The sequence below is a fragment of the Macaca mulatta genome, chromosome 3 (genome assembly GCF_049350105.2).
Source record: "Macaca mulatta isolate MMU2019108-1 chromosome 3, T2T-MMU8v2.0, whole genome shotgun sequence".
Lineage (NCBI taxonomy): Eukaryota > Metazoa > Chordata > Mammalia > Primates > Cercopithecidae > Macaca > Macaca mulatta.
This window is the reverse complement of record NC_133408.1, coordinates 140,146,544-140,172,072: the sequence shown is the minus strand read 5'-3', so window position 1 is coordinate 140,172,072 and position 25,529 is coordinate 140,146,544. Positions and strand designations below refer to the sequence as shown.

General features: G+C 35.6%; 1 protein-coding gene and 1 non-coding gene across 3 annotated transcripts in view; both read right to left on the bottom strand.

The window, feature by feature from the left end:
* The window catches only part of MAGI2 (membrane associated guanylate kinase, WW and PDZ domain containing 2), a 1,467,795-nt gene that overhangs the window by 1,330,565 nt on the left and 111,701 nt on the right, over window positions 1-25,529 (bottom strand). The window lies entirely within an intron of this gene.
* On the bottom strand, window positions 24,599-24,705 carry LOC114677180 (U6 spliceosomal RNA). The gene has a single exon (XR_003728484.2). It is a non-coding gene; the product is annotated as a U6 spliceosomal RNA (small nuclear RNA).

Sequence of the window (25,529 nt, the reverse complement as noted above, 5' to 3'; positions counted from 1 at the left end):
ATGACTGACTACTTGACTGCATTTTCAAATGCATAGGTTAAGTAACGGAATTGATTGCTGTTTTTCCTTCTTTGTGCTACTGAGGAAATTCAGTGATATATCTTGGACATTCCTGGTGCTGACTACTACATATTCTAAATGATTATCAGATCACAATCCCAGTAATTATTTAATAAATCTGTATTTTTTTTTTTTTTTGAGACAGAGCTTTGCTCTGTCGCCCAGGCTGGAGTGCAGTGGTATGATCTCCGCTCACTGCAAGCTCCACCTCCCGGGTTCACACCATTCTCCTGCCTCAGCCTCCCGAGTAGCTGGGACTACAGGTGCCCACCACCACGCCCGGCTAATTTGTTGTATTTTTAGTAGAGATGGGGTTTCAACATGTTAGCCAGGATGGTCTCGATCTCCTGACCTTGTGATCCGCCCGCCTTAGCCTCCCAAAGTGCTGGGATTATAGGCATGAGCCACTGTGCCTGGCCATAAATCTGTATCTCATTGCTTTAGAGAGTAAATGTTACTTTATAGTTTTATATATGATTTCCCATATATAAAAAAAATCCCTGATATACAAATAACACACACACACACACACACACACACAAAGCATACACATAATTGCTATATTTTTAATAGAATATATGGGATCTAGCAATATTTGAGAGCAATTCTAAAATCAAAGTCACAAAGAAAACAGTATATTAAAAATCCATGTAAAATTATTAATCTAATTTTCTACAATCATAGTTTTTAAGACAATTTTCTGTGGTATGAATATTTCTCCAATTTGCCCTTCATAGGTGTAACATATGAATGTTTAAAAGATGTTTTATAAGGTGTTGAAATTTGCATTTTAGATTTCTTGTGTGATCAATTTATCATATTTGTTTATATATACAGCCATATATGTTTTAAGTAATCTTGAGAGACTTCAATAATCAATGATTATTCTTTCAAGTGAAGTTAAAACAAATTAGGTCATAGAACAATAGATGGAGCTAATGCCTGTTTTAAAACAGTAGCAATTTTTGCATAGAAATTTTGGAAGCTGACTAGATCTATTGCTTTATTTATTCTTTATTTTTTTTAAATTTCAAATGTTATTTTTTTAAATTTCAAATGTTAAATATTATGTATCCATATGTTGATGACTTCTTACACATCACAAAATAGGGAACTATGCACATAAAGGCTAAGTTACTGCTGGATTCAAGTAATAAGTTACTACACACGCAAGGCATTTCAAAATTGAAGAAAACCCACTAAAAATTCTTTTCTGTGGCTTTCAAAGTTCTTATAACAAAAACTGCTTTGAAACATGCTGGGAGAAGGACTAAAATACCACACACATAACCTGTTCAGAATTGTATACTGTGGGCAGATTACCAACTGCTGTGGGTATATTTACTGGGAGTCATTGTTGAATTTCCATCATTAGATGGACATAATTTGGATAACAATATGCAGTACTATGGTCCTTTTTACATTTGCATTACTAAAGCTGTTCATTTATTTGCAGTAAGTGAGATGTTCTATATTCATTTAATACTTAATACTGTTAATAAGTGAAAATGGATTTATAATGTAACAGATACATTTACATTATACAAATTTTTCATTTCATAGCAAGAAACTACTTTCAATGCTTGACCACTAGGGCATTGGTCTTTTCAAAGAAAATTACAAAAAGAAATGTGACATGTAAATGTATTAACTTTTTTTAATGCTTTGACATATTTAATATTCAATCTTCAGATATAGCCATATATCCATGTTCCTTAAAAGTAAAAGATGAGGTTGTCTAATATTTAATAAAACTTGCTGATTCCCCCAAGTAGATCCAATCACATGTTAACATTTCCATGGAACACATTGGAAAGTAGTGTCTACTGACAAAAGATAAAATAGGACAAAAGCTAGTGCTTCCATAACAGAACACCTTATGTGAAAGAACAAAAAGTTTTCTTTCTATAAATTTGTTTGGTTTCAGTTAAGAGCCTGGGTACCATGGTGATTATATAACAGGAACATGTACCAAATTAGCTACAATGCTTATTAGTTGTCCTTTTTCAATAAGTGTTGTTGACTGGAAAAAAGTGATATAACTGAAAACTCACAGGAAAAATAAAATCTTAAGAATGAATTAGAGAGCTAATATTTCCTGAATGCCTACTATGTGCTAGCCACTGGACTAGGAAATCACCAACATTTTTCATTTAAGTTACTATTGTTGGAAATAGTATGCCCAATTATCAGTGGAGGCTCACTTTAATCTCTTAGATGGCTCTATTGTGGTTATTGAGTCTCATAGCCTTACTCAAATGCAACCCCTTGATAAGAGAGTAATGGGATGAGATTATGAATTTTCAAAACCGTGGCAATAAAAACCTGACGAAGTCAGCAGAGGGGACCCAGATTACCTATTTTAGCTCATAGTCATTTAGTAATTTTTTTTTCAATAGGAAAAAATTAAAAAGCACAGAAGCATTTACCTTCTTCATAGCAGCATAAACGAGTGGCTGGTTCAAATCACCCTCATTTAGAGAACAAGGACCTTTGAGATCACTCAGTCCATAGTTGTCCAATTTTGCAAATAATTAAAGTAAGGTACAGAGAGATTGCAAGAATCACATAATTGTCAGTTGTAGAGACAAGAGCAAAAATCAGCTTCCCTCTTGTCAATGCCCTGAAGTGCGACCAGTCACCTAGAAACATTGATCTATTGACTTTAAATCTTCAGAAATCCAGTGTAGCAGAAGTTAAGAGTCCAGACTCTGAAGCCAGACTGTTTAGGTCCAAATGCAACTGTTGCCACTGTGTGATCTTGGGCAAGCTAAACTCCCTGTGAAGCAAGTATCTCATCAGATTGCACACAATAATGAGAAAAAAAAAAAAATTAGGGCCATGCACAATGGCTCTAGCTTGTAATCTTAGCACTTTGGGAGGCCAAGGTGGGCAGATCACCTGAGGTCGGGAGTTTGAGACCAGCCCAGCCAACATGGTAAAAACCATCTCTACTAAAAATACAAAAATTAGCCAGGCCATGGTTGTGTACGCCTGTAGTCCCAGCTACTCAGCAGACTGAGGCATGTGAATCGTTTGAACCCGGGAGGCAGAGGGTGTGGTGAGCTGAGATCATTCCACTGTCATTCTGGGTGAGAGAGTGAGACTTTCTCAAAAAAAAAAACAAAAACAAAAAAACAAAAAAAACACACACACACACACACACAAAACCAGTCCTAAGTGGATGAAATGACTTTATATTTGTTGAACACTTGAAATTGTGCTTTAAGTGTTACCAGTTAGTTTTTGCCCAGACTGGAGTGCAGTTCAGGTTGGAGCCTCAACCTCCTGGGCTCAAGTGATCCTCCCACTTCAGCTTCCCAAATAGCTGGGACTTCAGGCATGCACCACTACTCCTCAGCTTATTTTTAATTTTTTTAGTGACAGGGCCTCACTATCTTGTCCAGACTAATCTCAAACTCCTGGGCTCAAGCAATCCTCCCACCTCGGCCTCCCAAAGTGCTGGGATTGAGCCACTGTACTTAGCCCCAGTTAGCTTTTAAATGATGTCTTCCTTCATTCACTTACACAACAGCAATTTTGAGCTCCTACTATACACCAAGCATTGAAGGCACAAGTATGAAGAACAGGACCACATCCTCCCCTCTCCTCAATTAACTTACAGCCAAATGGAAGATAAAAATAAGTAATTAGGCATTCAGATTGCATGATATTCTATGACAAGGCAGTAGAAAATGGTATTAGAATATCTTGGGGAAATACTTAACCCAAATTTGAGACTTCAGGAGCAATGTCCCACGGAAAGCACCTAGAAGTGTGGAGCAGTTTGATGTGAGAGGTGAGGGGAGGGTGTTCTAGTTAGGGCCAGCAGTGGGTGTGAAGACCAGCTGGAATGAATGTGGATCTGGAGAGACCAGCTGTGGATTGTGAGAGTGGAAGAAAAGGAGACAAGAGTGGTGAGTAGAGTTCAGAGAAGAGTTCATGAGCCACAAGATAGAAATTAAAACATTAAGAAAGAAATGGAGAGCCCCTGAAGGATATAAATGGGAAACTGATACAAGATTTGCATTTTAGAAAACTCACATAAGCTAGGGTAGGAAAAAGGGGTTACTCTATTTATTCTAGAGGATTTCTAGAAATAACTCTAGAATGAGTATTTCTCAAATCATAACAACAGACTTTTATGATAAAACCAATAGATATATCAGTTATGGTGCAAAGCATGATAGACAGATATAAGGAAGAGTTAACTGTTGCTTTCAAGTTGTCCACATTCTAAGGGGAGAAAGCAGATGCATAGAGCTGCATGTATTACAATGTGAAAAGTGCTACAGCAGCAGAAGCACCAAACATTGTGAGAAAAAACATGAAAGAGTTATTAATTCTACTCGGAGGTTGTAATGAAATCCCCATAAAAGTCCATTTTGGAACAGGTAGCTTATTTGGTTTGCATGTGTATAAAATGGGAATCCTCCAAATATGAATTCACAAGGAAGGCAACATTCATATGAAGTCATTACTATTATTATTATTATTATTATTATTTGAGATGGAGTCTCACTCTGTTGCCCAGGCTGAAGTGCAATGGTGTGATCTCGGCTCACTGCAACCTCCGCCCCTCCAGGTTTAAACAATTCTCTGCCTCAGCCTCTGGAGTAGCTGGGATTACAGGTGCGTGCCACCACGCCTGGCTAATTTTTTTTGTATTTTTAGTAGAGACGGGGTTTCACCATCTTGGCCAGGCTGGTCTTGAACTCCTGACCTCGTGATCCACCCACCTCGGCCTCCCAAAGTGCTGGGATTACAGGCGTGAGCCACCACGCCCAGCCGAAGGCATTATTTTTAAAGGCTATTAAAGTTTCCGTTTGAGATAAAAGCTAGCTGTCTGACACTACACCCTATACCACTATCATCATTATTTTGAAAACTCTACAACATGATAACTAACCACATTGAGTGCTGGGAATAGGGGAGTTTTGCACTTCAACTAATGTGAACATTTGACCATCTCCCCAAACTTTCTCCAATTGTGAATCACCCCCAAATAAGCACTGAATAAGAAATTCAGGAAGTCAGGGACCCCAAATGGAGGGACAAGCAGGAGCCATGGCAGAGGAACATAAATTGTGAAGATTTCATTTTAATATGGACATTTATCAGTTCCCAAATAATACTTTTATAATTTCTTATTCCTATCTTTACTTTAATCTCTTAATCCTGTTATCTTTGTAAGCTGAGAATGTACGTCACCTCAGGACCACTGTGATAATTGTGTTAACTGTAAAAATTGATTGTAAAATATGTGTGTTTACACAATATTAAATCAGTGCACCTTGAAAAAGAACAGAATAACAGCAATTTTAAGGGAACAAGGGAAGACAATCATAAGGTCTGACTTCCTGTGGGGTTGGGCAAAAAAGCCATATTTTTCTTTTTGTGAGAGTCTATAAACAGATGTGTAAGTAGGAGAGATATTGCTAAATTCTTTTCCTAGCAAGGAATATTAATATTAATACCCTGGGAAAGGAATGCATTCCTGGGGACAGGTCTATAAATGGCCACTCTGGGACTGTCTGTCTTATGCAGTTGAGTTTGGACTGAGATACGCCCTGGTCTCCTGCAATTACCCTCAGGCTTACTAGGGTGGGGAAAAACTCCATCCTGGTAAATCTGTGGTCAGACCAGTTCTCTATTCTTGAATACTGTTTTCTGTTGTTTAAGATGTTTATCAAGACAATATGTGCACCACTGAACATATACCTTTATCAGTGGTTCTGCTTTTGCCCTTTGCCTTGTGATCTTTGTTGGACCCTTATCAGTAGTTCTGCTTTTGCCCTTTGTCCTGTTCCCTCAGAAGCATGTGATCTTTGTTAGATCCTTACTAGTAGTTCTGCTTTTTGCCCTTTGAAGCATGTGATCTTTGTACCTACTGCCTGTTCTTACACCCCCTCCCCTTTTGAAACCCTTAATAAAAACTTGCTGGTCTGAGACTCAGGCGGGCATCATGGTCCTACTGATACATGATGTCACACCCAGCAGCCCAGCTGTAAAATTCCTTTCTTTGTACTGTCTCTATTTCTCAGCTGGCCGACACTTATGGAAAATAGAAAGAACCTACGTTGAAATATTGGGGGTGGGTTCCCCCATAAGAAATGACCAAACATACAGAAACATTCACACACACATACGCACACTTGGAAGTTAGTTTCTTAAATGTTAAATGCTTTAATACATACAAAACATTTACTACACTGTGAAACCAAGTGGTGCTTTTCTTTCAAAGATGGTGAACAAAGTATATAGATCAGAAAGAACAAAGAACTACAGATCTTAAATTATTAAAGCATGGCTTCTAGATTTTTTAAATATGATGCTTGCATGGTCAATTCTACAGGTTTTCAAATAATTGTAATTATTGTTCATAACCGTAATTATAAAGCTGGCTTAAGAAAAAAACTAGACTACCACATTATGATTGTTAACTTAGCTCAAGTTACACTATGATCTTATTAGCTTTTATTCTAGGCTTTCCCTCCCTAGGGTTGAAATAGTGTAAGAAAAAACAAGTAAAGGAGCTTATATTTTGATGTTTTAAAACTTCATTAATTGCTATGTGCTATCTCATACGAGAAGAAAAGTATTTTTAAGAAGACCTATGAAAGGTATACTCCCAAAAGCATAAATTATGTTGCGGTGATAATATGCCTCAGAAACCTCTTAGTAAAAATATTAGTCGTTCAAAGCAAATTGAGTTCAGTGTCAGTGATACATTTTTTCAGATATTATGTTTTCCCTTAATTACTGAAAAGTACAGGGCCACTTTTAAAAGCAAAATCTCTCCTGACATCTTAGCACAACCAATAATGAAATGGAGCAGCTGAGAATTTAGTTGCTGGGACAGATGTTCAAGATCAGAATGGCAACTCCCTCATGCACCAAGTCCTCATTTTGGCATGATGACGATAAGTAATAGGATCTTAACAATTCACAGAGCTCACTGGATTTACATTCAGACACCAAACTTCTGACCCGAGATGAAAGAAGATGTTTTCATTCTAAAACTACAATCATGAGTTCAGGATCTTTTCACATTTTCAGAAGTCTGAGGCAGGTAAAGTAGAACTACAAAAGGAAAATCATTTGAATTGATATTAAGAAACAATGCAGACTCTGGAGCCATGCTTGGTGGATTTGAATCCTGCTTTCACCTCTTCTCAGCTGTGTGACCTGGGGTAAACTGCTGACTAGCTGCAGGCCTCAATTTTCTGGTCCATAAGAGTACCCACATGAAAAGATAGTAGTGACGATTAACATTTAGAGAGCTCCTGGCCACAGGGTAAACGCCATAAACGTGTTTCATAGTATTGTTCTGAGGATTTGGTCACAGGTATGAATATGGGTAGCATATAAACTCTTCTGTTAGAAATATTTTCTCAAAGACAGTGTTTGTGAGAAATGTTTATAGACAGAGAAGATGAAGTGCCTCTGAGGGGAGATAGCGAGATTGCTCAGGACACACAGGTTCCACTCAGATGGCTATTCTTTCTCTTCTCTTTACCTGGTAAAAGAAAATCCTGACACATAAGAACAAAGTCTAACCTGTTTAGGAACACCAACAGTTATATGTATCGCAAAATAAAATCATGACAGGATTATGATTACGTAATGATACAAAGCCAAACCACAATGGTCAGTTGCAGTTAAAGAGTTTTTTCAGAAGTGTCCTCATATACTGCTTATATGGGCAATGCCTCTCTCTTTCACATACACACACTTACACACACATTTTTGTCACATAATAAACACAACACACTCTTTAGATGGACTTTGTAAAACAGAGTCAAATGCAAAGAGAAAGAAATAATTTATAATGCAGAAAAATCTACTGTTAATATTTGGTATACTATTTTCCAAGCATTTTCTTCTGTATGCTTAGATTTAGAAAGTTGAAAAAAATTTTTGGTTTTGGTATTTTTTAACTTGTATCAAATATTTACTTATATCTTTAAATTACCTTATAAATCATGATTTCAATAATTAAATGGTATGAAAATTTTGATATATATAATAACTTAACTGGCCCTCCTCTGAGATGTTTCAACTACATTTCAGTAGTTTGTTATTTAAACCAATACTATCAGAAATATCAATGTGTAACTCTCTTGCACATCTTTATTTCAGTGTCTATAAATTGACCACAAGGAAATTTTGCCAACATGATGGGTAAGTTATAGCTTCTACATTATTAATAATCAAATAGATGCAAAATAAAACAATAAACTTGAATACTGTTTTTCATAGGTTCATATAGTTTTAGTTTCCATGATTTAATTTTGTTAAATACCTATGTCATACTTATCTTTCCTGTAACGTCAAGAATATCCTCCTGTCCAAAGACCCATGGGTGTCAGTGGCCCAACCTTAGTGCTATGAATGGTCAGAACCATCTTTGTCACCCTCTTCAGACTCGGACACAGAAGCAAGACAAAATGGGAAAATATTTATAACTACCAATTATGTACTAAGATTAGGAAGAGGGAAAGAAGAATTTTAGTGAAGTAGGCATAGGGATCAAAAGAAATATGCAATAAAATTGAAGACATATTATGTACATTAAAGCAAAATAACATCAAATGCAAATTCAGCTCCACAGAGACTGGAGTCATTTCTTTTTCTCTGTTACATGCAAGCCCCTACTGCATAATAAGTGCTCAATAAATATGTATTGAAGGAATATTAAAATGTAATGCAAACAGAGAGCCTAGGCTGAGAGTGATCTTAGAATTGGTATTAATATGTAGCCAGAGTTAACATTTTTCTTTTTGAATAGAAATAGTTTTCTTCTCTCTCTCTATTTTTCTTGTGCTTGAATCTTCCAAAACACTGGTTGGCATGTAATTTCTATGTAGTTATAATTATCTCTTTCTCTGTAAATGGAAAAGCAGAAGTTTAATTGATTGTATCACTGGTTCTCAAGCTGATGATGGTTTAGCATCCTTAGCATCACATAGGAACTTGCAGAAATACAAACATGGGGGCCCTACTGCAGATCTACTGAATTAGAAACTCTGAGGGTGAAATCTAGCAATCTGTATGTTTAAAAACTCCTAAAGATGATTCTGGTGATAAGATTTCAGAACCGTTGATATAATCAAGGGCTATTCTCCTTCCAATATACTACATAGTCACACAGACTGGTTTAGCCAATTATCTAGGACACAGAGGAAAAGTGGAGGTGAGGTAAGAAACTTATGGTTTGACAGTCACCATTTCATTACTATACAGATCAATATTTTCCATCCAGAAAAGGCAACCATACATTAAAAAAGTCTCAATTCACAACACAGTAACATTACAGGGCCTGCTTTTGCACATTAAAAAATGACTTTTTAAAAAATAATCATTGTAATGTAATAATTTGTTTTATTGCCTTAAAAATATTTAGAATTATAATTATTTAGCACGTTACTTTTTACAATAGGGTTATTAAATAAAAGAAAGTATATGTGTATAATATTTAAACATTGCCAAGGCAAAGTAAAATAATACAAAATAGTACGACTTCTTAGTATGGTTACTGTTGATTATAAAGATGGCTGGAAGAAGTCATCCATATTACTTTGACTGCACAATGTTCACATTAGTAGCCACATATAGAATCAGTGTCAGTTTTAATACTGGCAATATAATTACGAGATTAGTTTTCTGTTCTCCCTGACAAAGCCATTTTTAGATGCCGTCAACCAAATCCTCTTGGCTCCATGGAGACATGTGCTACATAAACACAAAGCATTATTTTTGCTCATATCACATTATTGTGGAGATTGGTAAATGGAGGAGCACTATATCAAATATTAATAGTTTTTAAGCATTGAAAACTGTTTTACACCATACTTAACAGCAATCTAGCAAATTGAAGACCAAGATAGAAGGTCATCTTTCACTTAATTGTTCTGAATTCCAACCCAGTTATTCTAGATATAGATGCTTCTCTTTATGAAAGACTAAACTTATGCAAAGACCTACAGCTGCTAAATTTAGCACTGATTTAAAAAATATCCAAAGCTAATGAAGCACCACCCTAATAGATGGGCTTTAGCAGATGCTCCAAGTATAGTTTTATATTAAAACCTTGACCACTATCCAAATAGGAAGAAAGGAAACAAACTAAATGTGCCGTGAAGAATGATCAAATACCTCTTGCCTCACTAGAGCACATCAGTAACAAATAACCTGCATCTTTTTTTTTTTTTTTTTTTTTTTTTTAAGAGGGAGTCTCGCTCTGTCACCCAGGCTGGAGTGCAGTGGTGCCATCACCGCTCACTGCAAACTCCGCCTCCTGGGTTCACGCCATTCTCCTGCCTCAGCCTCCCCAGTAGCTGGGACTACAGGCGCCCACCACCACGCCCGGTTAATTTTTTTGTAGTTTTAGTAGAGTCGAAATGTGTTAACTAGGATGCTGTCGATCTCCTGACCTCATGATCCGCCTACCTTGACCTCTCAAAATGTGGGGATTACAGGTGTGAGCCACCGCGCCCGGCCCAAATAATCTTCATCTTATTCCTCCTTAAAAGAGAGAGTCACTTTATACTGAGGATTGCTTTCTTAGTTGATGCTGATTTCTTTTAGCTTTTTGTAAATGGTGGTCAGTAGTAGTTACATGTATGGGTCTTCAGTCAAGGTTTTATATTACACTCTTCGTTTAGCACTCATATTGTTTTAGGTGAGTTACTGGTTGGAGGCTCAGTTTTCTCATACACTAAGTGGAAATTTTAAGGGGAAAGATTGTTGTGAGGATTAAATTATACATACTATATAAGGGATACCATATTAAATATTAAATATTAAATATAATTTTAGGAGTATCTGGCAGAGTATAAATATGCAATACAAGTTGCTATTATTAAAACATAATCTGAATTTAAATGAATCACGATTTATATTTCAAATAAATTCCTTAAAGCCTACTTCTACCCTATTTTATTTGATGTTGTTATTTGGACATTCCTTCATGGTAACTTACTCTGAGGTGAATACGACTGGGACATTAATTCATTCTTTAATTATTTTTAAATTATTAGTACTACAGAGTATTTGTTTTGCTGTCTATTAAGAGCTGCCACTCACCCAAACTGGGAATGGTTTGGTAGTAGGTTTAGAGGATGTGAGGGTGTACTTGAATTTCAAAATAAAAGATAATTCTATTTATTAGAAGTTATTATCCTTTACCATTTTCAGGCTTTTGCAGAGAAAATACAGAATTACTACATTTAAAGGCTTTGTGGTCCAGCTAAAGTTATTTATATGCCTTGATGTATTGTTAATGAGTCCATAATATGCAAAGTTTCACCAATTGTAAAAATAATTATATATATTATGCATTTTTATGTATTCCATGTATTATTTCAGGAAAACTGACAACGTCAAATACTAGTAATATTTGGAAATTTGAATTGAAATACCAATAAAAGCATTTGTACATATCACATTTAACTAAAATACCAATGTAGACATTTGGGAATATATAGTTGCATAGGAACTATACTACTTTATATAGATTACTTCCCACACATTGACTATTAATATAGATTGCATATTAAGGGTCTGTTTACAGACCAGAAAGACCAAAATGTTTGCCTCAAAGTAGTCATAACCATAATGCAAGCATACTTTAAAACACTGTAGAAATGTAATGATTGGCCTCACAATGATTCATGGATCTTTAGATTTTGCCATTTGGAAGGCAATTTAGAGTTGTCTAGTTCCATTTATATATGACAGAAGCACGTTTTCTTCAGTATTCTCCTTGAAAATTGGTCATGTAGCAATATAAAAGGTCAACTAGTAATTTTTTTAAAAAGTATCATTTTTTTCGCCCAAAAATGCAACTTAGAGTTGTCAAGTTCCATTTCTTTATGATAAAAGTACCTTTTCTCTTTTGGAAATTGGTCATCTAGTAATAAAAAAGGTAGCATTTTTGAGCACTTTATATGTGACAGGGTCTACATTAAACCTTTAACACATAGTATCTTCTTTAATACTAATATTCACTTCATGAGGTAGGTGCTATTACCATTCCCACTGAAGCTCTCAGAAATGAGTGATCAGATCCACAGGAGTTGATTAGTGCAAAAGCAGGTTCTCAGACAAGACAGTTCAGGGCATGCAAAGCTTGTCGCTTCGGGAAGTGAAGATTCAATTCCTGTTAATGTGGTCTTCCTGAAATTCAGATGCAGTTGATCACTCAACCACTTTCCCTCCCTAGTGTTTTGAATTATTAAATTGTGTAGACCATTGCAATAATCCAAACTATTTCCTTTATCCATGGTAGCTCATTAGAACTTAGTAGGCAGATACTGTGTTCTGCTTTCTTCTTCAGACTACTCCCTAATTCTTCAATAGTTTTGTGGCCCTTGATTTCCAGACCATTCACCATCCTTATTGCCCTTTTCTGAATAGACTCCAGATTTCTCCCAATCCTATTAAATGTAGAGTCAAGAACAATTACGGGATCCTGGGTAGGATTTAATAGGTAGGGAGTACATAGGAAATATTAGTTCCTTTCTTTCAAACAAGTCATATTGGGTTTATGCAGGTACATAAGTCCCAATACTAATTTGTACTGTGCTTGCAATAAACTGTAATTCTAAGCATTTTATTTATACATACACTCTTGATAATTCCTATACCCCTTCCATTATATTTAATCAGTTATCTTTGTGAACCTAAGTTCGGATTTTACATTCATCATTCCCAATCTATTATTTTTGGTTAAACTCATTCATCATCCCTTTAGAGTTCTAACGGTAGGAAGTAAACATAGGGATTAGCTGTCTTTCCCAGTGTTTGATGCACACAGATATGAAAACCTTGTTGATTATATCTCATCCAAATATTTTATTTGAAAAAAATAACAATGTAGACTTGGGCAGGCTCACGAACAGATATGTGATTTGACAGTATAGCTCTCATCCAGTCCCATTACTGCCCATTTCCTCTCAACTTGTATCAATCTATTAATAAATTTACTTTAGATACAGTACTTTCATCAGATCTTTTTTCAGTACTCATTTTTTCTTTTTTCTTTTTCTGTAGCCCAGGCTAGAGTGCAGTGGCACAATCTTGGCTCACTGCAACCTCCGCCTCCCGGGTTCCGGTTCAAGCAATTTTCCTCCCTCAACCTCCTGAGTAGCTGGGATTACCAGCACGTGCCACCATGCCCAGCTAATTTTTGTATTTTTAGTAGAGACAGGGTTTCACCATGTAGGCCAGGATGATCTCGAACTCCTGACTTCTTGATCTGCCCGCCTCAGCCTCCCAAAGTGCTGAGATTACAGGCATGAGCCACCATGCCAGGCCTCATTTTTTCAATAGTGGCATCAAATGACCTTCAGTTCTTAAACAGCATCTCTATAGAATTCCTCTTATCTACAAGTCTACCAATCCATTTTATAGTATTTGGATTTATTATTGATTATTTTACAATTTCTTATTAGCAATTGCTAAATAAGGGTTTAGAATTTTGTTGGGTATTCAATTCAAACTCTGAAACCTACTACCTTTTCTTTTTTTTTATGTTATTATATGTATTTCTTATTTTTTTTCTTTTTTATTATACTTTAATTTCTAGGGTACATTTGCACAATGTGCAGGTTTGTTACATATGTAAACTTGTGCCATGTTGGTGTGCTGCACGCATCAACTCGTCAGCACCCATCAACTCGTCATATACATCAGGTATAACTCCCAATGCCATTCCTCCCCACCACTCCCCATGTAGGCCCCGGTATGTGATGTTCCCCTTCCCGAGTCCAAGTGATCTCATTGTTCAATTCCCACCTATGAGTGAGAACACGTGGTGTTTGGTTTTCTGTTCTTGCAATAGTTTGCTGAGAATGATGGTTTCCAGCTGCATCCATGTCTCTACCTTTTCTTTTTAAAAAAACTTTCAAAACATGATTCATTTAAATTACTGATGTAGGCATAAAGGTGATTGTATTGAATGTTTAGTTAATTAGTTAACCAGAGTCATTTTCAAAACATTTTCACCTGATACAAAAATAAAAAAGACAATAGAGTTAAAATACATAAATATAAATTAATTGAAAATAATAGCACAAACAACGCAAGTGGAAGAAAAGTTATTTTTTAATAGTAGCAGGTCACTGTATTCTTCTAGGAATTTTATAAGTTTATGTATAACTTTTAAAAACTACTTTTCTAATAAACTGTGGAAACTTTCCCTTGATGAAAGAACAAATTTTACTTTCCAAAAACATTTAGTATTTTAGAGTTAAGGATGATAATACACTGTGAAAGAACAATGAAGTAGGTTTGCTATCTAATTACTCACCCAGCAACCCATCCATGTCATCTCTATACACATCTAGTAAACACCTTTGAGAGGCAGCTGTGACATTGGACTGAGGAAAGGACTTGAGGTTAGGAGACCAGATTCACATTCTGTTTCTGCCAGTTAACTTCTTATGTAACATCAGTGTTCCATTTCCTTATCCATAAAACAGAATTAATACTACCAGCCTCACTGGAGTGTGAATATTACATAATATAATGAATTTCCAAGTGTCTGGTGTAATATTTACATATTGATGATGTCAGTAAACATGGATAAGAATCTAATAAAAATGGTTATTTTAGTTCTCAGATTGAAAAATATCATTTTGAATTTTAATTGTATTTAATTTAGGACTTTTTCATAATCCTCTCTTTTTTTATAAGTCTTCTATAATTTCATTAAAAGCCCCTGCCTTTGATCTCTGCATAATCCAGTTACAACAAAGCAATATCTGGTACCATTGGAGGCCCTGGCTGTTAAACAATTTGATATTGCCCCGAGTCAGACTATCAGGTGACCCTCTACTTAAACCATACCTATGTATGCCCAGGGTGTATAGTCTCTATTTTAAAGAATCATGGTATACTTTTCGAAAGAGTAATGTTGTTGTATTACAATCTTTACCTCTAGCCATATTGCTCTTGCAATTTTGAAGAGCTTAGTTGAGAATTTAAATGCAGGAAATATAAAAATCACAACTATGTGATGCTTCCATCAAGGATCTGTAATTGATAAAGTATAATGATGACATAGTCTGTTCTCAAGACTGATTAAATTCTAATACTCTATCCATCTTCATCAGATTATTCTTAAAAGCATAATTCAATTATATATGTATGACATGTATAATTATAAACAATGTTCATGGGCTACTTGAAGAACATTCAAACGTGGTCCAAAAGGAGTGGTTTTTAAATATTAAGAAAAAGTCTGGTAACATTCATGTTGAAATTTCTCAAGCATAAGTGCTTTGGTTTTTGGTTTACATTGCTGAGCTATGACTTGGTGAATCATCTTTGTAAAAGAACAACATAAATATAAATGCAAATTGTAAGAGTCACTTTTACAGTAGAGGGAGTTCCCCCTCTAACACATGAAGATACTCTGAAGATTTTACAAAATTCACAACATAATCACCTTTTCTTAACAAAAATGCAAAGATATATAATGACTTTAACATAGTTTATTTTTGTCAGAACAGAGTGTTTAGGCTGTGTCTTCAGGCTACATTTTACTTCTTTGCACAGTGCTTGAGTGAACATCAGTGACCATGATTTATGTATAGAAAAGGGAAAAAAATGCCTGCTGTGATATGAGTGGCATTTTTAGATACAGCGAGAGGACTCTCAAGGTCAAGAATAGAAAGATCCTTGGAAAATGCACAGTATAAATATTGAATCAATGGAAGAAATTATAAAGGAAAGGCAAGATATATGTAGTAATACCAAACAGCAAAACTTCAGTACAATAACCATAACACTTAATACTAGAAAAATGGTAAATATATAGGAAAATATATAGAAAAATGGTAAATATATAGGAAATAGATAAAGGAGAATCCAAAATAGGTAGTAAGATAATTTTATTTTCTGAAGTGCATAGCCACATCCTTAGTGGACAAAAGATGGGTAAATCTTTTTGACAAAATTTGTTTTGCAGATATTTAGGTAGAAATGAAAAATTTGAGCTAAAAGCTATTGAGAATTTTGGTAACTAGTGCATTACTCTCACATATTATTTTAAATGTTCAATACTTGGGAAGTTAATTAGGCAATATATATCTCCTTGGTTTACATTTCTTAACACTTGTACTTTCTCTTCTGCAATGCTATATTTAAAAATAATGATTTAATGTAACGTCCATCTTCTCTTCCAAACTGCAAACACTTCTTACTTAGGGGGCTCACCTGACTGATTACCACTTTCTTTCAGCACCTAACATAGAGTAGACATTCAATTATATTATGACTAAATCAATGAGTCTCCACATCATTTAACTAATATTCTCATTCTTGGGAAATCAACTCAGATTGATAATTCAGAAGGACAAAAAGTGTTATAACAATAGCTAACAACTATTGAGCATTTGCAACCTATTGGTTTCCATAGGTTATCTTATTTAATTCTCATGATAGATTTATCAGGAAGCTACCATTCTGTATCCATTTAGGACACACGTGAACTGAGGCTCAGGGACGTTAAATAGCATGCCTAAAGACACACTACTATTAAGAGGTTCTGACAGGATTTGAGGTTTATTCTGCCCAACTTCAAAGCCCAAGGTATTAAACATCAGTATGTATAGTACTATAAACTGTTTATGGTAGAGTTACTTATAAAAATAAAAACTAGGATGATCTACCTAACAATATGGAATTAAATATTCTTATAATTTATACAATTTAAATAATGACCAATATGCAAATAAAAACAAGTTATGTATAAGAAAAAAGAAGGAGCTTACACAGTATAGTATTTCATTTACAACATATGTATTGATAAAATCAGGATAGAGGAAATTCAAATAGTGTGTGTGAAGATGACTGAGTTAATGGTATATTTGGTTTTTAATGCCAACAATGGCTTTTAATAATTCAATATGAATATTTGACTTTTTTAAAACTTCCACCTATAAGTGAGATTATATACTATTTTTCTTTCCATGTCTGCTTCATTTTACTTAGTATGATGTCCTCTAGGTCCATCCATGTTTTGACAAACAGCAGGATCTCCTTTTTAAAGGCTCAACAAAAATACAGAGATAGAGAATAACAGTTGTTAGGGGTATAAGGAGAAGATGGAAGATGTAGGTCAAATGATACAAAGTAGCAGATATGTAGAATGAACAAATCTAGAGCTCTAACCTACAACATGAGGACTAGAGTTAATAAAATTGTATAGTACCAGGGACTTCTGTTAATTAAGGACATTTTAGCTGCTTCTGTCACAGAAAAAAAAAATTCTGTGAGATGACAGATATATTAATTTGCTTGACTACAGTAATCATATTACTGTCTATATGTATCCCATAACATCATGTTATAACCTAAGACATACATAATAACATTTATTTTAAAATGGTGACATGTGAAATTGAAAACAGATGAAAAGTCTATTTTCCTCAGTATTTAAGACCCTTAGTAGGCCGGGCGTGGTGGCTCACGCATGTAATCCCAGCACTTTGGGAGGCCGAGGTGGGCGGATCACAAGGTCAGGAGATCGAGACCATGGTGAAACCGCGTCTGTACTAAAAATAGAAAAAATTAGCCGGGCGTAGGGGCGGGCGCCTGTAGTCCCAGCTACTCGGGAGGCTGAGGCAGGAGAATGGCGTGAACCCGGGAGGCGGAGCTTGCAGTGAGCCGAGATTGCGCCACTGCACGCCAGGCTGGGCGACAGAGCGAGACTCCGTCTCAAAAAAAAAAAAAAAAAAAAAAGACCCTTAGTAGAGAAACACCGAAAAGTCTATCTAGTTCACTTTATTTGAATTTAGAGAGTTTTCAAGCAATATTTTTACTTTAAAAGGTGTGTGAAATCGAGAACATTTTATATTGCACATTCCACTGTGAAATTCATTGCGAATTCTATAGAAGTGCAGTAACAAATGGGAGCATGTGAGGCTCTGCCGCATTGGTCCCGCCAGGCACAGACTACCAAATTAAATATTGTGTGCGCACCCCTATACATGTTCAGAGTTTCGCTTCATACGAAGATTAAAAAAATTGCAAAGAGAAAGATCTACAGCATAAGTCAGCAGTACAGACAGAGATGCACTCAGATTTAAATGAAGTAATCTGAGCAGTTGGTTCAAGTTTGAGATCAAAATTCCATCAGTCTTTCTTGGTACAATGAAAAGCGATTATTTTAATCCATAAATCCTGACATTCCTTTATCTTGGGTACCTATATGATCACCTCTTAAAAAATACAATAGTGAAAATCTGCTGGAATAAAAAGTGCTTTGTGTTTTTCAAATTGAACTACAATGCCCATAGAGATAACCAAGTAGGGCAATGCTCATTCTTAAGACATGTTCTAATCTCTGACTAAAAAGACAGAACACAGGGCTTCATCCTGCCTATCTGCCACATGGGTAATTGAACACTTAATTGTGATGTGGTGTGTGCCTACTAGTCAGACATCGTGTATGCTTGCTTCAGCATTGCCACCACGCTGAGCTGCATGCAAATGAGTAAATCTAGTGACCCGGGAACATCTTCCTATTTTTAGGACAAGTGATGATTGAGCAGCAATGAACATAAACATCCTTTGTGATAGTGTCTACCTGCAGGTTTGGCATGTGGTAAATGCTCTCAAAATGTTAGTCGCTTTAAAATAGAAAAAACAAAACAAAACGAAAAACACTTTTGGATTTATAATGATTAATTATTCCCCCTGGCAACCTATTGCAGCAGCTCTGGAATGTTTCATTTTAGAAGGCAGTGAGACTAAGGGTGGGGTTGTTTATTTGTTGCTGTTCTACATAGAGTTTGGAGAAGCAGGGAAGCTTTGCTGTTGCAGATGCATCTGCCTTTTCGAGATTAGTGTGTGGGTTAGAAACAAACAAATCCACCACCATTTTTATCAGGAATCCAGGTATTTCTCAGTTAGGTGGTCTGGGGACCAGACTTTGAGGACTGTCACTCATACCAGAATAAATAAGAAAGATACCTTAGGTGGACTGGGAATGTTATTTTAGCAGCCTTCCTTCCATAACAGCATGCAGTAACAGCTGTATTTACGACCAGCAAGCTCTACACTGAAAATTCTGACCAAAGTCCAAAGAACTTTTAAAACCAGGGTCTTTAACCTGGAGTCCATACATTTTGAGAGTCTCTTTGGATGAGCTTCTGGGGCCTCTGTGAGTCTCACAGGATTATAGGCAATATGTGACATGTACATTTTGTCTGGAGAAAGGTCCTACTGCTTTCGTCAGATTTTCAAAAGTGTTTAGGATCCCCAAATACGTTGTATCCCATGCTAAATGTTGTAGTACATTTTTGCTCCCTTGAGATGAAAGAGCCAGGAGTTCCCCTAAATACCAATGTCAGTGATGGGAGAGCCTCGCAATCACGCCTTGAGAGAGAAGAGTTCCCTGTCCACCTACAGAGGGTACTCCTACTTCCTACTAAGGGACAATGCTTCCTTGATTCTTTTTTCTTTTCTCTCCCACAACTTTTAGTGTAAATTTTGGGGTTTGGGATAAAAAAAGATTATACAGAATTTATATAATAAATAATCTAGAAAAATTCTTGTAAACAATGGAGTCTTTGATAATCATAGAAATAGTATTCATAGGTACACAGTATACCTCTACCTTCTGAAGTTAATGATTTGGGTAACTACATTTTGAAGACATTTTGCCGATTACACTAGGACTTAAAAAGAGTTTTGCAGCTCCCTTGGCATCCGGCTATTGGTAATAGGTGCAGCCAACATTTTACCCTAAATTTCCTTCCCATTATATTTGACTGCCTCCCAATACTATATTTGTCCAACATAATACCATTAGCAAAAGGTGCAGCATAGCTTCCTTGATTCTTGATTCAGCATTCAGAGCCAGGGAAAAGAAACTGATTCTACAGTCACTCAAGTGGTATTAGCTACCAAAAGTCAGTAGATATTGTTGTACTATTATTTTCTTTAGGTTTACAATCTTCAACTTGGTCATACTTTCATTCAATATAATACATTTTCTAGAAAATAAGTACAAGGAAGAGCATGATATTTATTTTATGGTTATGTTTTGCCGTAAGTTATTTTAAGACTATCTTCTTGAGAGAAAAAAATATATTCATCTCATTATTCTATTTAAAGGGCTATACAAGTTTCAGATGTACGATTTTAAAATTCAGTATGGCCATGCCAAATTGTGAAACATTTCTATTTTTAACTATTTAGTAATTGTGTACGATTTTTAAAAATAATGTTTATTTACTGTTTTGTACTGTTAAGTGATATAACCATACTATGTTATAATGCTATGACTTAATTTATCAGTTTTAGGTAATATACTTTGGCTCCACACTGTTACAGATGGTGCAATCAGTCAATATTGTACCTATGGGTTTCTACATATGGTAGTTACATGCTTGGTTTTGTTTGTTTGTTTGTTTTCTTTTGTTTGTTTGTTTTGAGAAATCACTAAAATTCTTCCTGAGTTACTCTCCCAATTTTTTGTTATTTGTATATTTTTAATTGCCAGGGCATATACAATTCATTTTGGACTTTTTCATCGAATCCACACATTTCTTTCTACTACTTTTCTTCGTTCTACTAAGTATATTAATGCTTATCACCAGCCATTTGCTAAAGTTTTCCCTGTCATCCTTGATTGGCTGAAATTCAGTCTCTGGTATGTGAGCAGTATTTCTTGAGTTGTGGCACATTCTATATGGTTTGTGGCTTTATACTTAATGAACATCTTGGCTGGACATGAAATCCCCAGCTTAAACTTTGTTTCCTTGAGTATTTCAGAGGTTTTGTTCCACTAATATCTAGTGCTGCATACAAACAAGGAGAAATCAAAGGCCAACCTGAGTTTTTTCCTCCTGCAAATAATATGATCTTTTTGGTTGGCCATTTAAAAGATGCTTTTGTATTAATTTACTAGAATGTGTCTTAAGTACATATATCCTGAGTATGCAGCAGAAAGATATGTCCCAGCATTGACTCAGTTTTTACTGCTACATAATATATGCTTTTAATATATATGGTTATTCTTTTCTATTTTTAACATTTTTTTCCCTCAAATTATATTTTCAAATATAATTTGTTCTGTTATATTAGTTTTGGTTTTATTTTTCATGGACTCTAATTATGAACATACAACTTCTGCCTTGTCTGGTTTATGTACCAATCATTTTTTTCCCTAATTCTTTATATAATCCATTTTAATTTTGATTCCTTGCCTTGCCTCATTATATCCTCTTTTTGCTGTGCTTTCTTCAGTGTCTATTCTCATGTCTCCTCTGTGTACTTCTGTTACATTTCTGTGATTTTAGTTTGTTTTAGTTTGTTTTGTTTGTGGTTTTAGTTTGTTTCTTCCATTTCACTGAATTCTGCCAATTGAAATTCTATTTCCTCCCACTGTCTTGAGTTCTTGCACTTATGATGCATGGTCTTCCTTTATAGTTGTAAAAGCTTTATTACAATTTTCAATGCATAGTAAAACTTTAGGTGACAGCTTTCATATCAGGCCTTAGCAACATTTTTCTTATAAATGCTCATCTATTGACAAATTTGTTGCTTTCTTTCACATTTTTTTCTAATAGGATTTTGGTATTAATTGTCTGCCAGTTTTTAAAAATTATTTGTCTGTTGAAAGAGTTGTTTTTCCCTAGACAAGCCTTTGTGCGCAAATTTCCTAGGTAAGTGTGCCTATGGCTAGGGAAGGCAGAATGGTGTGTGTATGTGTGAACATCTGTATATGAATGTCCAGAAGTGCCTTTGGGCTTCATAACTGAAATAAATCTAGTCTTTTATCTTAAACTCTGATCCAAACTTGCATCCCTATGATGGCCATTTACCTGAGGTTTCAAGAAAAGAGCCAGCACCTGGAGAAGCTCTTAGCCATTTTGTTGAATATGGGAACTCTGGCACAGGGTCACCCTTGGAAGTTAGAACCTAGTGTATGAAACAAACACCTATTATAAAAACTATTTATAAACTATAGTCAGTGAATTTGACCATTTGTCTGCATCTGAATACACAGGACTCTAGTAGCAAGATCCTTAAATCTGGAGTTACACAGAAGGTAAATTTGGGCACACAGCACTTATGTTGTAAGTATTGGGTCAAGAAATGCCTGAAATACATATAGGGTCAGAGAAAATTACTTTAATTTTTGTATTGGGCAGTAAAACTCAGTGGAAATAAACGTTTTGGCATTAAATGGACCTGGATTTGATCCAAGTTCTAAGCATAAGATCATGAACAAATTAGTAAAATTAGTGGTTGGCAGCATATCTGATTCATAAGTGAAGTTTAATAAATGTCAGTTTCCTTCACTCTCCACACTGACATTGGTAGAAATAATGAGTTGTGTTTATTAAAAAAAATCAGCACCCTTAAGCAACAGGTGATAGTTCTTGGATTGAGTATTTGTTGGAGAAGATTATAGAAGAATACAAGTGAAGAACAATTTGGTTAATCTCTGCACTCAGAATCTGGTGCAAAGAGGGCTTACCAACAAAAATAAAAAGAGGTCATATTTTCGCATCATTTGAAATGCCTTTACCTTAGAAAGGTGATGGTTCATAAATATCAACATCCTATTTAAGGAAGCAGTTTGCAGTTATCCACAGTGGCCAATAGAGCCTAGTTCATGAAGACCAGGATGGGGATCCTATAACAAACTGTGATTAAACCTAATCTTAGTCTTTTTTTTTTTTTTTTTTTTTTTTTTTTTGAGACGGAGTCTCGCTGTGTCACCCAGGCTGGAGTGCAGTGGCCGGATCTCGGCTCACTGCAAGCTCCGCCTCCCGGGTTTACGCCATTCTCCTGCCTCAGCCTCCGAGTAGCTGGGACTACAGGCGCCCGCCACCACGCCCGGCTAGTTTTTTGTATTTTTAGTAGAGACGGGGTTTCACCATGTTAGCCAGGATGGTCTCGATCTCCTGACTTCGTGATCCACCCGCCTCGGCCTCCCAAAGTACTGGGATTACAGGCTTGAGCCACCGCGCCCGGCCTCCTAGTCTTAGTCTTTCAGCTACTTGAAAATCCCACAAGTTGAAGTTCTAACAGGTTGAAATCTTCAGCTGAATTTCCAACAGGTTGAACTGATGTGCACTTCTAATGTCTGTCTTAACTTCTTCCCCCGTATTTTGGTAAGGTGCTGGGTACCCTACATTATCTTGCTGCAGAAAGGAGAACTGGATAACTTCTTATACTCACCTTCAGGCTATCTTGGACCTGGGACCAGAGTTCTGTTCCTCAGCTCCAGATCCACTTGTTTTCACTGCCTAGTTAGTGATCTCACTTTTCTTGAACTTGTCCATCACCTTTCTGGTTTACTTGTACTGCAACAGAGGCTGATTCTCAATAAGAACTCCATAAGAGGTCATACCTACCTACTAGGTTCCTCCCTGTCTTGGTCTGACATACTGTACTCACTTTAAAATGATACATTTAAGAGTTTTACAAGGTAATTTGATGGAAACATTAATGAGCCAGAAATTTCATTTCTTCCCGTTAAACCTTGACAAAATTGGATCATCAGAAAGCAAAGGGCCTAGGTCTTGTTATTCATTCTCTGCAAGAATAACTCAGTCCCTTGTGTTAAGATAGAGTATTATGCTCTCAGTACTGTTCGAGCTCAGTAAAAGAAATGTCCACTGAACAAAGTGCAACTTTTTCAAAACTGTAGTTGAAGACATGGTCTGTTTTGTGTCCCAATATCCCTTACAAAAGAACTAACAAAGTGGGTTTTATCTTCAAGTCAATGTCAAGATAGTTTTTCCCTGTAGAATTATTTAGATGCTTTTTTTATTATGCAATTAAAAGGATATAGCCAAGAAACTCTTCTTAATCTGATATTCCAGAAAATTTAGAATCATATTCAGTGCTTATGTACTTGTAATTTAGTCAATTCAGATACCAAGTACCACATAATAATTTGCTTCTCTTGGGTGACTTGTTTATTTTACATTTTCTTCATGTTCAAAACACTAATCTCTTCACTAATTATCATGAGGAGCCACTTTTTAAAAATTTTATTTATTTATTTATTTATTTTTGAGACAGGGTTTCACTCTTGTTGCCCAAGGTGGAGTGCAATGGCGCAATCTCGGCTCACTACAACCTCTGGCTCCTGGATTCAAGTGATTCTCCTGCCTCAGCCTTCTGAATAGCTGGGATTACAGTTGTGCGTCACCACGGCTGGCTATTTTTTGTATCATTTTTAGTAGAAATGAGGTTTCACCATGTTAGCCAGGCTGGTCTTGAACTCCTGAAATCAGGTGATCCACCTGTCTTGGCCTCCCAAAGTGCTAGGATTATAGGCGTGAGCCATCATGCCCAGCCTGAGGAAGCACATTTTTACATTTTCAGCTTTACTGAGGCATAATTGAAATTCAAAAACTTGCATATATTTATTGTTCACAATTTTATGAATTTGAATATATGCAAATACTCATAATAACATCACCACAGTCTAAGTAATATACATATTCAGCACCTCCAAATGTTTCCTTGTGTCACTTTGTAATGGGGGGGGGTAAAATATGGTAATATGGAATACTTTACACATTTGTGTGTCATCCTTGCACAAGGACCATACTAATGTTCTGGGTATTGTTATAATTTAAGTATATATGCTACTGAAGAGAGCACCATGAGGAACCACTTTGCATATCCTAATATGAAAGGACAAGAATAAAGCTATCTATGTATTTCACAGACGCTTTTAGATTTGACACTTTGCATCTAAGACTCCAATAAAGCTATCTATGTATTTCATAGACACTTTTAGATTTGACGCTTTGCATTTAAGACTCCATATGAAGGAAGAAGACATTTATATATATTTTTATTATTGATTTTCACCATCCTGATGTATTTTCTTTAAAAAATGGCATTGGCCCCAAAACTGGCTAATTATTATTTTTTAATTTTGAAAGTAATATGTATTATGTTAAAAAAATATTAAATTGAATATTCCACTACCCCTAATTTCCCTGATTCTGCTCCCTGTAGCTAATCACTGCTAGGAGTAGTTTCTTATGTAACATTATAGGAATTGCCTTCAAATTACTTTCTAGTTTTCATTTTCAATAGATCACTTCAAAACTATTTACAATGTAGCTAGAGTATGGATTATAAAACCAAACAAATAATTGAGGGTCACTAAATTATCAGTCAGCACTAACAAAAAAGCAACAACACTTAATCAATTACATCCATCCATGTATCTGTATACAAGCTTGTCATGGCCCAATTAACTTTACATAGAGATTGCATTTTTAAAAACATAATGTATAGATTTTTAAATTGTGGAATTTTAGATCTGAGAGCAACCTTATAACTAAATTAGTGTTACTTCCTCATTTTATAGGTAAGGTAAGTAAGTGAGGATTGGATATACTAGTTCAATGAGATGAATCCAAATCCCTTGACTCCTGACTGTATATGAGATAATGTCAAACTCTGTGAACTAG